General features: G+C 42.9%; 2 long non-coding RNA genes across 2 annotated transcripts; one reads left to right on the forward strand and one right to left on the reverse strand.

The window, feature by feature from the left end:
* The first annotated feature begins 3161 nt into the window (after positions 1-3161).
* Positions 3162-4418, forward strand: LOC144992341 (uncharacterized). Its single transcript, XR_013656230.1, has 3 exons — positions 3162-3417; positions 3976-4171; positions 4301-4418. It is a non-coding gene; the product is annotated as an uncharacterized LOC144992341 (long non-coding RNA).
* Positions 4419-4861: 443 nt separating this feature from the next.
* LOC144992355 (uncharacterized) lies at positions 4862-6984 on the reverse strand. The gene is made up of 2 exons (XR_013656244.1): positions 5693-6984; positions 4862-5401 (listed from the first exon to the last, which is right to left on the reverse strand). It is a non-coding gene; the product is annotated as an uncharacterized LOC144992355 (long non-coding RNA).
* Positions 6985-13959: the final 6975 nt, after the last annotated feature.

Below are 13959 nucleotides of genomic sequence, written 5' to 3' on the forward strand. Positions count from 1 at the left end.
TCACATTCACACCCTGGGACAATCAGGAGTCACCAATCCAGCAATGATGGATGTTTTGGGGCTGCGGGAAGAAGCCGGCGTCCCTCCCCACAGAGGAGTCCTTGGACTGGGATTCAAACCAAGAGATGAGATGAGGGTACTTAGCGCTACTCCACCATGCAGCCTAACTATTAACTAATTTTGTATTTTTATCATAACAAATGATCATGTTTGTTATTTAAGGCCTTATGCACCCATAGAAAGGAAATGTTTATGCACATTAAATCTATGTTGCTGTACGACCAAGGGACGTCATGATAATGGAATGTACCACTGAGTGGTCTATGACCTCAATCTGTCATAGTGCCACCTGTGTGCCTCATACAGGCTTGAACATTTTTCAACCCGTTAGGCCAGTTCAGAGAGCTAGAATATTAGTGTTGTACATTAAATGTGGACCAGAAGAAGTATCTGTATTAATGAATAAATAAAAAAGCAAAGTTGACTAAGATGGCCACAGGGTACTCATCAAAACTTTGATTATTTAGGTGGTGGAGATTATCCAAAGTGCACGTGTTGCAATGTGCAATTATGATATGACAACAATGAACCAAATATTCCACTCATGGTTTGGAGCTCATGTCAGCGTCTGTGTAAACATTAGGACTGTGAAATTCCCCGAGTCAGAGCCAGAAAGCACAAAACTGTGTGCTTATGCAACAACACACAGTTTTTGTTGCATCAATACCATGAGGCAGGAGAATGAAATCATCTGCCGCCCTTATGGCTCTGCTGACATCTGTGACTCACTCGTTGTGTGATCATGTCGGTGACATTCACAGTAAGGCAGGATGCTCAGGCCACTTGGCCACCTATTAGCCAGCATCTGCCCAGAGGAAGGCTAATCATGACCCTATGAAAGGGTTTAGAGTTGAACACCCAGTTGTGTGTAGGCTTGTAAATGGAGTTTTTTAATTAACTGTTCTCTGGGAGCAGCAGGTCAAGAATTGAGTGGATAACAGTGTAGGAGATGGCGCCTGCTCATAGCTGCTCGTCTGTCGCTGTTATTTTCTGTCACTTTTTTGTCTATCCTGATTATTGACATGCAAACAGCAGAGTCTCTGCTGGTGTACAGCCGTCAATTCTTACTGGAGCGTCAACAAAACGTCTAAAATAATCTGCTAATAAAGCACCGTAGACAGAAACATCCACTGCTATTGGGGATGCCGGCTTACCTGCTCAGGACGCCGGCCCTCCTCTGCTGATGGAAGCGTCTCCGCCAGCGCAACAGGTGCAGCGGTTGGCTGGCTACATGGAAGGCCTATCTGGCAAGAGCCACTTCAATTTCCCGAACAGGTTCTGGACTCTCGTTTCCGTCTGCCGTGTCCTGGCGCTCCCTAGATCCACCTGAGGTCTGCCTTTCACGTGTCGTTGGTTTTTATGACGGCCTCCCTCCCCACTGTTCCTGGTCTCCCCGGGTATGGCAACGGGGGGTGAATCCGCAAAACCTACCCCTTGTTGCGCAACAGGGGAGTGGTCCCACCCAAGATTGTGTCGGTAAACGCGAGATCCTTGGTGAATAAAACTTTCATCCTGAGGGGTTTTTTCATCTCCTGAAGCTTGGGTGGCTCCTGGTGAGTGCATTCTTACCACTGGATGTTCCTCCTTAAGCATGTCGTGGACGTCAGGACGTGGAGGAGGAACCGCTGCTGTTTTCAGACACGTTCAAATACAAACGGCTCCTGTTTTGATGCAACTGTTTTTGAGTTTGGTCGCTCAAACCCAGTGGTGTGCGCGATCATTTACTGACCTCCTAAAAACGACAAATCCTTCATTAGTGACAGATTTTCTTGCAGACATTAAACCTCCCTTTGATAAGGGTCTGATTGCTGTGATTTTAACATCCTTGTGTGCTGTCCAGATTAAGCACTGATGAAGGAATTTCTAACTATTATTGACTCTTTCAACCTTGTGCGGTGGGTGTCTGGGCCCACGCATGAGCAAGGACACACTTTGGATTTCGTTTTTATTTATGGTTTATCAGTTTCAAATATAGACATCCGTGACAGGGGGATTTCTGATCACATGACAGCATTGTTTGATGTTGAGTTCTCCCACCCTAAACTTAAAGTTGACGCTCCTACTCGACGTTGAAGGATTTTTAACCCCTCCACTGCCAGTCAGTTTTCCGCTGCCTTTGACTGGATCTGTGCTCCCTCTGCTTCATGTACTCCTGACCCTGAGGAGCTAAGCTCCTGGTTTCACTCCTCCTGCTTATCTACACTTGGCATTGTGGCTCCTAAATCTAAGCCTGAGTCCTGGTTCAGTCAGAGAACCTGTGCAGCAAGGAGAGGATGTCGCAGAGCTGAACGCAGGTGGAAGAAGGACATACTGCAGATCTCTCTTTAAACCCTAAAGGACTCTGGGTATCAATTTCAGAACCCTGTTAGAGTCAAAGAAAGAATATTTTCCCAACATAATTGTGGCAAACAGCTATAATAAGTTTTTTAAAACCATTGAAAACGTCCTTAAAATCCCACAGCTCATTGGTCATGAGGCATCGGCTAAACTATGTAATGACTTCTTAACCTTTTTTATTGGAAAGGTTAAGAACATTAGAGTGAACATCCCAACTCCCTCCACTGAATTTGCCGAGTTTTTCTTCTTCTTCATTTGTCTTTGAGAGGTTTGAGTCTGTGAGTCTGGCTTTTCTCGAAGATGTTGTCAGGTTCTCCCCTGGAAACTATTTCCCCTCTTTTTCTTAAACAGGCGTTTCCTTGTGTAGGTCCATCAGTCCTGGCTATTATTAACACAGGCCTGTCTTCTGATGTGGTACCTCTTAGTTTTAAACATGTTGTGGTTTAGCCACAGAAAACAAACCTACATAAAACAGTGATGGATAATTTCAGGCCTGTCTCCAAACTCCCTTTTTATCCAAAATATCAGAGAAAACTGTCTACACACAACGGGAATCTTTCCTGGTAGAAACAATGTGTTTCTGACCGAGGTTTCTCAATGGGGTATCAATAGTCTTTACAGTACTCAATCTGCTCTGTTGAGGGTTTTTAATGACATTCTCAGATCAACCAACATGGGAGATCATGTTATTCGTGTTTTCCTTAATTTATCCACTGCTTTTGACACTGTAGACCAGCGGTCCCCAACCTTTATTGCGCCAGGGACCGGTTTGATGTCTGGCAATAGACCTTTTTCGCAAAAACCGGAAACACGTCAGCAACGTGTAAACTTAGTTCCGGTTTGTGCTTCGCTGGCGGAGAATGGCAAAGCCTAGAGTGTTTTCGAAGAGTCTGAGTTGTGTTCCGAAGGTCATCAGCGCCGATGTGATGAATAGTGTGAAGATGCATTCGTCCACTAAAGGAAACAAATTGGACAAGGGATATAAATTCGTCCACGAAGAGTTTATCCACCATTACCAAGGTAAGCTTCAGCTAGCTTAGCCATAGCCGCATCACCGGTAACTCTGTGTGTTTGTTTACGTCAACTGTAAATCCTGGTGTTATTTGTAATATAAGGTATAACACATCGCAGTGAATATGTTGTGTGTATGTTTAAGTGAAAAGGCATGAGATTAACATAACACCCAAAAATTTGGTGAAGCTGTAAATAAGAAATGTTAAGTTGCCCGTATGTGTCTTCATTCTTTTTGCTACGCCTGCTGCACTTTCTTCACTTACTATTAGTATTATTTTTCTGAAAGTAGGGTGACCAGACGTCCTCTTTTCCTGGACATGTCCTCTTTTTTGATACTTATATAATAAAATAACATTGAACATAGATGAAATGCAATCATATTTGCTTCATGTATGCAGCTCTGAACACCAATTACTCTCGATGAAATATCTCACAAACTCACTTCACTCCTCTTTTTTACTAACTTAAATCTGGTCACCCTACTGACAGTTATAGTTTCGTGTCACATTGATGTAGCAACATAAGTATGTCTTAACTGTAACTTATTTAATTTATTCTGGTTAGATATCACTGGATGGATGCAGAAAGTGCCAACCTGAAAGCTTTCTCCTGCAGTTGTGCAGCTGGTAAAGGATTCTGCAATGACATCCTTTTGCCATCCTGTTCCAGACCGCACATTATTCACAGCTGGGTCAGCAGGCTGCCCCCCCCCCTGGCCTGCACCGGTGGCTTGCAAAGATGGCACAGACCAAGAGCACAGGTGGGTTTGTGATCAAATTATCATTATGATTTAAGAATGGATGTGTATCCATAACAACTATAAATTATTATAAAAACACCCCCAGTAGTGACTACAGCCTGTAATTGCTTTTTGCCTTTTATTTATAAGGGAATCCATCCTGAACCGGTTAGTGAGCTGGTGGTGCAAAAGCCCAAAACAGTTGGCAGGGACGGTCAGAGGTCCACACTGTACAAGGCATATACAGGGGATTCATTTAACTTTTTGTTGCTTTGTGAGAGCAAGTTAAGTTTTTTTCTTGATGTTATGACTAACCAAATTATGGTTACAGCAGATATAATGAATTAAATTTAAATGTAGTTATGTACTTGTGTCTAACTTTTGTGTGTTGTGTTTCTCTTGTGTAGGACCACAGCCAGATCCATATATGATGGCATCTGGAAGCAGATTATGCCAGATGCAGCCCCAACCTCTCATGGGTGTGTTGGATGGGTTTCTGAGATGGAATGAAAGAGAACTTGGATATATATTATAGCAAATGCATGAATGCATACCTTAAATTACACTTATCTTGTCTTTAACAATCAGTTCAGCCTTCTGTCTTACTGTTGATGATATGTAATGTTCTTTTTTATTGTAAATTTTTGACGTTATTTGTGTTGTGATTAATCAGTTGTTGTTACGCATACCAAAAGATTAAATGAGGCACAATTTTGACCAAAATTGTTTTATTTGTTCATCTAATTTTTTTGTGTAGTCAAAGTCACATTTCAACAGGAAAATATTACGAATATAACAATTATATTTAATTAGATTTTAAGAATATGTGGAAACACTAAATTTTTCCATACTATTTGCACATTATACATTATTTACATACCAAACATTAATTCACTCTTCAAAACAAAAAAGTCCTTGACAATTTGCCAAAACACGGCGGTTAAGCCAGATCTGATTCACACTGCCCATCAGTGTGAGCGGCACGGGAGAGTCCCTGATGTGGAAGGACTTTATCCTACCGATCACTCTTTCCACTATAATTCTGAGGCGGGTAATGGCTTGGGTTTGTTCCATTTCCTCCTTGCTGAATTGAGCTGAAAGCTTAAAAGGTGGAATGATGATCTTAGATCCATTGTCAGTAAGGAGGTCTTCAATGAGGAACTCTTTGTCCGCCATGACATCGTCTCCTGGGTCCAGCAAAGGAACTTAGCTTCTAAGTCATGGATGTATCCAAAGCCTCATCCAGAGCACCTGTGAAGATAAAGAAATTAAAAATCAGTCTAAACATATTTATTCTACCTTTTAACACAACACAGTAATCCTTTTTTGAAAAGTATGTGAAGTATTTAATTACAAATACGTTTCATTTATTTTTGTTAATGACAAAATACCCAAAATTAATTAAATACATGTAATTAAAATAGGTGAGAGCGTGAACAGCTTTTATTATAAACATTCATTTGTTCAGGTAGAAATACATTTATCCAATAACGGTACACATAGTTGACTAACGTTAACCAAACACATTATGAACAACCTTACCTGCAGGTGGGTGTGTCACGTAGTCGTGATCCATCTTTACTGCCTTAGCTTAGCCACCGTGTCGCTATCTTCACAGCATAGCTGCATAGCCTGACGTTTGAGGTTCTGTCATATACTGACTCCCTTCTCCAAGGAGCAGTAAAGTCTTTCCAAGGGAAAATACTCGGGACAACACCACTGTTCAGGCGACGAACGACGCAGCCGCACCCCATCCGGAGCGAAGTGCCGGCAGCAGACGGTGCTACCTGTGTTTACATTAAAACTATGCCCTTCATCTCTTCGGATCGCCTGTATCCATTTGGGTTTCAGGTTTGGATCCACAGGAAAATAATGAAATGAGAGGCCGGGCTGTTTTTGGTTGGAAGACGAACAGCCTGGAACACAACATAAACTGCAACTCTTCGACTCTGCCATTCTTCATATGTGCCGCTATGCTAACAGGAAGTTGTTTTACACGTCATTGACGTATTTCTGGTCGAAAAATGCGGAAGTGTGAAAAAGGTCTATATTCTCACGGTGTTACGGTTTCTGTTTCTTCGCCCTTGTGGTTTGTTTCCTTTTGGTTCTGGCATGTTTTGAGTTACTTCCTGTTTTATTTTGTGGTGTTTCCTGGTTTGTTGTAGTTTTGAGTTTTACTTTGGCCCTCATCCTTCCTGAGTGTTTCCACCTGTGTCTCGTTTGTCTGCATGTATTTAAGTCTTGTCATTCCCTTCCTCCTGTGCTGGTCCATAGTTTGTAATTGTGGTGTTCCCTGGTTTTGAGCGTTTCTGTATTTTCATGTTTCGAGTCTCTAGCCTGCCGTATGCAGTGGTTTTGGTTTGGTATCGTTAGTTTTGTTTATTAAAGCCCCCATTCCCCTGCAACCTCCTGCCTCCTCTCCTTCTCTGCGCCTGGGTTCTTCCCTTTTCCCCCCGTAACACACGGACCGTTATGTTATATGTGGCGGACAGACGCTGCAGCAAAGCTACAATAGAGGCAGAGACACGTGATAAGACGTACGCTGCACATTTATTCTGACATGCAAAACATTGTACATCGCACAGGTGTCATCATCCTCTCCCCTTCCCACACTCATGGTGCTAAAATGAAGTAAACACAACAGGAAAAAAGAACTAAGGGTGAAACAACATACCTGCCAGATGAAAGGACCCGTAGGCAAAAAGAAACACCCGTGTTCAACCCTATTCTGACCAAAGCAGGCAAAGGGGAATCTTTCACACAATTCCCTGTGCTGCCAGCTCAGAGAGTAACCTCTGGCTGCAGCCTGTGGAACTCCGACAGCAGACCAAACGTGCACGTGACCGACACTACATGAAAACTGTGGTATTTTCTAAACATAACAATAAACAGGAATTATGACATGAGCAACGTCCTCTCTGCCCGCAACACCCCCATGGTCGCTATTATTATAACACTTAAACATGCCTTCAAAATAAGTGCATGGAAAATCCAACTCACCACAATATGCTGAATGGTTGGAGGGAATCTCCCGTTGGGATAAATCCGTATTTGAAATAGGAATCCTGATACTGTCTATTAAATGTAGCTTTCTGTTTTTGGAAGTGGAAGGCTCCTCTTCTGTCTCCTGGCTGGGCCTTTTCCACTTGGCAAAGAAACTTTTCAAAGACGTTTGTTTTTTACTCATTTTGCTAGCTCCTGGGTTTTATTTTAGCGGTATCCTATCACGTGACCGAGACGAGCGAATTAACAGAGACGGATGGAACAGAGAATCGGGCAATTTTTCAAAATAAAACATCTTTCAGAATCCATAATAAATAAAACGGAAGCCATGTATGTTATTTTATTTTTTCTGTGCGGCCTGGTACCAAATGACCCACGGACCGTTACAGGTCTGCGGCCTGGGGGTTGGGGACCGCTGCTGTAGACCACAAAATCCTTCTGTCAAGGCCCCAAAATGCAGCAAGGGGTTGGTGGGGTACTTTGAAAACAAGGCATTCTGCACCACTGGTTATTCGCAACTCAGATTGTGAGAACATATTAGAATCTTGTCAGTTTACATATTTTTGGATATGCCTCCCAAGAAAGCAAAATGTTGTCTTCTTTGTATTTTCCTCTGCATCAACTGCAATTCGTCAATCCGCAGGTCTCATAGTCGCTCTAGTGCTATCAAAGCCATGGTGAGTTTGGTCAGCTTCAATGCCGTCTCCCCCTTTGAACCCATGTTGGCCGGGATCGGCAGGTTGATGTCCAGTCATCGCAGGGCCCCCGGGTCATGCCAACAGCCCTCGTCGAGTGCCTGCAATGCCACCGTGTGATCTCTAACAATCGGACTGTGGCAGCAGGATGGCAGGGCTGGAGGGTGGCAGTCTGAAACCAGAAATTTTGATGAAATTCTTGCATTTCGATCGCTGTGCTGTGACATTGTGGGATATATGGCTGTGGTCTGAGGGACAAAGAAAATGCTCAGTTTGTCTATGCAGTCAAAGTTCATTGAGCTTGGAAACGTGATTAAAAATCTCTGCACTCAGGAATTACAAGGACGGGGCAAGACAACTGGAGGCAGAAGTTATGGCAGTCCCTCACTTTTATTTCATTCAAACATTATATTTTGCTGAAGAATTTTAAACACTTGTATCAACGTCAGGCTCAACACCTTTTTATGCTTTTTTTGGTCTGGTTTGGTTTTGGCTGCAAGGTGGTTACTGACAAGAATATGTGTAAGAAGAAACGCTGAGAAGTGTTCATGACATAGATTGTTGGGAAAACAGTGAAAAAAGTGACATCTTCTTGTTCTTTCCCCTGTTACCCCCGGTTGTGTCAGGTTTTGAATAAGCTGGATCCAAAGGCAGATATGGATTAGGTTAAAAGTAGAGCAGTTTATTGAACATGGAAATGTGGATGGCTGATCCGGTGAAGAGACAACTGGAGGATAGGCAGTAGGTCCAGAGTTGTTCTTCCTGGGGGAGGATGATGGCGTAGAAGGGAAGAATCCAGAAGGATTTGACGTGGCTTGGCTTGATAAGACTTGGATTCACTTGGCTTGATGTGGCTGAGGTCGGCCTAGCTTGGCTTCAACTAGGCAACAGCAGAGATCGGTGAAATCTTCCACAGAGAAGCAGACGAACCGACAATGACTGGAGGGCGTGATGGGCGACCCCGACACCTGACAGGTTGGGACATCGGCCGCATACAAGAGCTCTCCGGTCTTGGGTAAGTTCAAATGGCGAGAAGTGATGTGCATCACGTTAAAAGTTGTTTTAATGAGGTGCTGTGTATCACTGTTGTGGTGTTGTGTCATTTTGTAAGAGAAGTCTTTTAAGGAACTACAAGGTAGCTTTTAGGATGACGTTACAGCAGCGCCTGATGCCTGCCGCGTAACCAAATACAGAAAAACATGTAAATCGAGTTTCAGTGGTTCTAAAAAATACGACAACAATTTAACACATTTTTCCTCTTTGATAACACACCAATCCTTGCTTTACATTTGTCTGTGGATCATCTGCTGCAACATTCTGACTGTGTTTAGATCACATGACGACTTGCTGTGGTGGCCGTTTTGGTTCAGACTGAGGAATCTCAGAGCAAACCAAAGCTCAGTCCGATTGGAAACGAAGCGAGACCACCTCCTGAGACGGGTCCAGGAGCGGTTCCTGAACCCACACGAGGGTCTGCTTAAGTGGATTCAGACTGGAAACTTGTTCTGTATTATCAGGGGAAACGAACTCTGGTTCACTTTAAGTGGACCAAATGTGTACAGTCTGGATCCTGCCTCAGTGTCACTCAAAAAGAAATAGTTAACAAGAGGGAGAAAAACCGACTGAGGTGCCAAAGAGTAGAGAGGTAAGGCTGAGAGGAAATAATTTGGATCGGACTGAATCCCTCCTCTTGTTAATATCACAACATCTCTAAACTCAAAACTAGGATGTCTAAACATGAACTACAGATGATAATCCATGCCTTTGTGTCCTGACTACTCCAACAGCCTTTTCACTTGTCTGAACAAGAAGGAATTGAACCATCAGCTGGTCCAGAACTCTTCTGCAGAACACACATCAGCCCCCATTTTAAAGTCTCCTCACAGGCTCCAGGTCACTTTTAGAATACTTTTGAAAATCCTGGTCCTGACCTCCATGGACCCCCCCCCCCTGTATATCATAGACCTCATCCAGTGTTATACCCCCCTCCCAAAGGCTCCCCCCCCCCCTGTATATCATAGACCTCATCCAGTGCTATACCCCCCTCCCAAAGGCTGAGATCCTCAGGGAAAACCTGCTGATGGTCCCTTGCACACGTTTTAAACCTGGGGAGACTGTTCTTTTAAAGCGGGGGCACACCTCCCACCTTCCTTATGTTTACTGGAGTCTTTTGATGTCCCTATTTTATAATCGAGCTTTCCGGTCATTCCAGGCATTGAATGGGCCACTGGCTGGCCGACTGTATTCTATTACTCTGTGTATTTTTAACTGTGCGGTATTTTAAGTGCTTTTTCCTCCTGTAAAGCATTTTGTGATAAGTAATATAAGTACATCTACTATAACGCGTTGGTGTCGGGGGTTCCTGGCTGCCGCTGCCGTTTCAGCGGGGATCTTGGTGTGGGGACGGCTGGACACTCTCCCTCTTTTTACTTTGAGCACAGGTGTCAGCTCACCTTTGCACAGTTGTGTGTGATAGAATGAAGTGCATGTGTGTGTGTGTGTGGGTGTAGGTGTGTGTGTGAACTGTAGTTGTGTTGAGTACATGTGGACATGATTGTATGTGAAGATTTTTGGAGCCAACAGGTATGTTTGTAACATTTGAGTATGTGTGTGGTAAGGCCCCGCCCCTTTTTGTTAACATTTACACCAGACAGTAATGAAGTAATGATCTGTCTGCTCAGCTGTTAGACAAGTTAAAAAAAATTATTATAAATACATACTACTTACTTAGGTACTTAATAATTAATAATGAGTGAGTGGGAAGCAGTCAGACATCCATGGTGCAGTGTAACATTTAGGATGTTTTACGTAATAGACAGAAGAAAAAGCTCTGTTCAGTGAAAAGAGGTCTTGTTCTTGACTTGTAGACTTGTTTGCATTTGAGTCCATGAGTGGAAGACGAGTTAAAAAATGTCACCACTGATTCCCACTAAGAGGTAGCTGTCAACACTGACTAGACTGGTTTAGCAAAAACCCAAACAGGAACAGAAAAATGACAGATGTGGTGCAGAAGGCTCCGAAATGTAACGTGTCTGTGTGCGTGTAATAGGAAGCACGATTAAAAAAGCAAGATCAGGACAAGGAATGTATCTCATGTTACAGAACATGACTTTGAAGTGGCCCAAAGTAGGAGGGTGGAGTGTTCCCAGAGCATCAAGGTGATTCAAGAGCTCCTGACAAAGCATTGGCCTAAGACATGGTGTGCAGAAGACAGAAAATACAGAAACACACAAAAGTATTTCTCCAAGTTTTGGTAAAAATGATTCAGATGGTCTTTAAGGTTTCATATAAAATGCTCTATGCCTTTACTGCTTTAAAGATCACATTTCTATAGTCAATGATCATATTTTGGATGTGATGTTGGTGTTTCATGTCAGCTCCCTGTTTCTATGCTTACCAAGAGTGCTTTAAGGTTTTCTGGACAGTCAGGAGTGTGTACACTGCAATTGTTGCTCCAAACCATTTCCTGCAAGAAGGTTTTTTTTACAAAGATTACCAGAGATGAATCTACATGTGCAAAATCCAAGAGAGTAGATTCATCTGTTAGTGCTAGAAAACAAGTCGTCCTCACTTTTTGTAACAAGGACTCTTCTCTGCTTTTAATAATAATAATAATAACAATAATGAATACATTTTATTTAAAAGTGCCTTTCTGTTATGGCAGGTGGGTGGAAGATGGAATCCAAATACAGACACTACGTTCCAGGTAACAAGTTTTATTTTGACCAGAGTGAGGATGGCAGGCCGGCTGGCAGGCAGACAGATTGGTTGGCAGGCAGGATCTTGGGAGGGAGAAAAAGGCGGATTAGGACATGTAAAAATTACTTGGCTATGATTGTACTTGCTAATATTGTTACCAGAGGAGAACAATAGTCTGGCGTCTGCTGGAGGTCCATGTGAGGTTTAAGTGGCTGACGGGGAGCAGGTGCGTGACCAGGTGCGTGACCAGGTGCCGGTGTGGCTCAGGCACTGGATGAGTGCATGCCAACAGGATCACAACACTTTCAGAACACCCAAGGAAACTTTTCTCTAACTGCTTGAGCAAAAACATTCTTGTTAGTTACTTTTTCTATCAATTTATTTTGAAATCAACGGTGCCTTTTCTCCTTTTTGTTTTTAGTGGATCCTCTATAAGTCTTTGTAGAGTATGTGTTGGTTCTGTAAGTTAAGTATCTGTGGGTTTGTGATCCGACTGACATTGAAGGTCTCACGACTCCTCCTTAGCTGCATTGTTGTCCCTATAGCGCCTGATTTTCACCTCTCCAGAAAAATGACCCTCGCCACCCATTCACTCATTGTTGACGCCAACCGCCATGTTTCTGTTTGCTGCTGACACTGTTTAGCAGAATTGTGGGAGTGGCTCAGGAGACTTCATGCAAAGACATCAGCAGGTCCTGATGGCGTTCTCCCAAGGTTACTGAAGGACTGTGGAGTCCAGCTGGAACAGCCCCTCCAGAATAGGTTCAACCAGAGTCTATGTTCTGTTATGAACTTGGCTGTCCCTGTTGACTCAACTATAGTGAGCAAGTATGGAGGAGACTGTTATAACTGGTGTCACATTCATACCCACCAACCAAAGACCAAAAAAATTTAAAGATTATACTTTAGTGAAGAAAGTTCTTTGAAAGGTAAGTCAACACTGTGGAAAGTACTGTGCGTAAAAACAATGCATATTTTCTGTTTTTAATTAAGCCTTTTAACAGGTTAATCTCTGCCTTTGCCCTTTCTATCCTCTTCGTCTTCATCATCAGTCATCCTACACACCACCATCCTATGCTGTCTGGAAACATTGTCACCTACCACTGCTTTGCAGTCACCGATCTCCTTCTGATGAGAGCATCTACACTAGATTAAATCTATCTGTGATATTCTTCCTCCACTCTCATAGGTCACCCCATGTTCCTGCCTCTTCTCAAAGAACGTTTTCAATAGAGCCATTTCCATCTTTTTTGCTAAATCAACCATCATCTTCTTCGTTCCTCTCCTGGATACCAAACCTGCCCATCATCTCCTCATCACTTCTGTTTCCTGCACCAACATGTTCATTAAAATCTGCACTAATGATAACTCCCTCACTTCCAGAGATGCTCGTCAGCACTTCATCAACCAGAAAATCTCCATCAGCTCACACCTGTGGGGCAAACGTGTGCACGTGTTAACATGATAGGAGATAATATTGTTGCTATTGTTGATTAAACAACTTCAGATTATTCTGTTTACATGGTCACTAGAAAAAAACGATCTAATAATTATCAATTATTTGGTTTGCCTGTAAACAGAATAAAGTTCTCTCTGATTTAAAGACTCACTCTGATGAAAATGGTGTTTTAATTTTAAAGTATTTCTTCATTTAAATCGTTGGGAATCAGGAGGAGATGAAGAATTGCTTTTGGAAAAAGATCATATTTGTGATGTAGAAAATATCCTGAGCAGCCACAAGCTCCCTGCTCCAAGATCTCAGCAACAAAGATGGGAAGGGGGGCGGGGTTGCTCAGAAGTGAATTTCTAATCAACTCCTGCCGCATATCTGCATATCCCTTCAGGGGTCGCCACAGCCAATCAGCTTTCACGGTGTTTTGGCCGAGATTTTTACGCTGGATGTCCTTCGTGACGCCACCCTGTATTTTATCCGGGCTGGGGACCGGTACAGGGAGACCCAGACTTAGGCCCCCTTGTGGCTGCACTGTTAAGCAGTAGTGACAAGGGACTTGCCTAAGGACTCACACTGGATGAAGCTGGTCCCGCCCCCTGGGAATCAAACCCTGGTTTCCCGTGCTGCAGCTCTGCACACAGCCAACTGATCCCTCCAGCTGCCCGCTCTGCAGAAACTATGTCCTAGAAAATGACAGGACTTTTGATTTAGGCTAAAAGCAGCATCATCATCATAATGAAAAGAATTTTGAAAATAGATCAGAAGATGATCGGAGCGGGACCTCAAAAAGCAGTTTTCCAGTAAGTTTAAATGAATTATCTGAAGGAGTTTTTAATGAAGCTTTGATATCACTAGACTTAGAAAAGCTATTCTTTTTGTGTCTACTGCTATTATTTTTGTCAATCTTTGCTCTCTTTTTGAAAACAAAAAAGTAAACTTCAGTAATTCAGCAAACTGTT

The sequence above is a fragment of the Oryzias latipes genome, chromosome 1 (assembly GCF_053564925.1).
Source record: "Oryzias latipes strain Hd-rR chromosome 1, Olatipes_Hd-rR_3.1".
Classification (NCBI taxonomy): Eukaryota; Metazoa; Chordata; class Actinopteri; order Beloniformes; family Adrianichthyidae; genus Oryzias; species Oryzias latipes.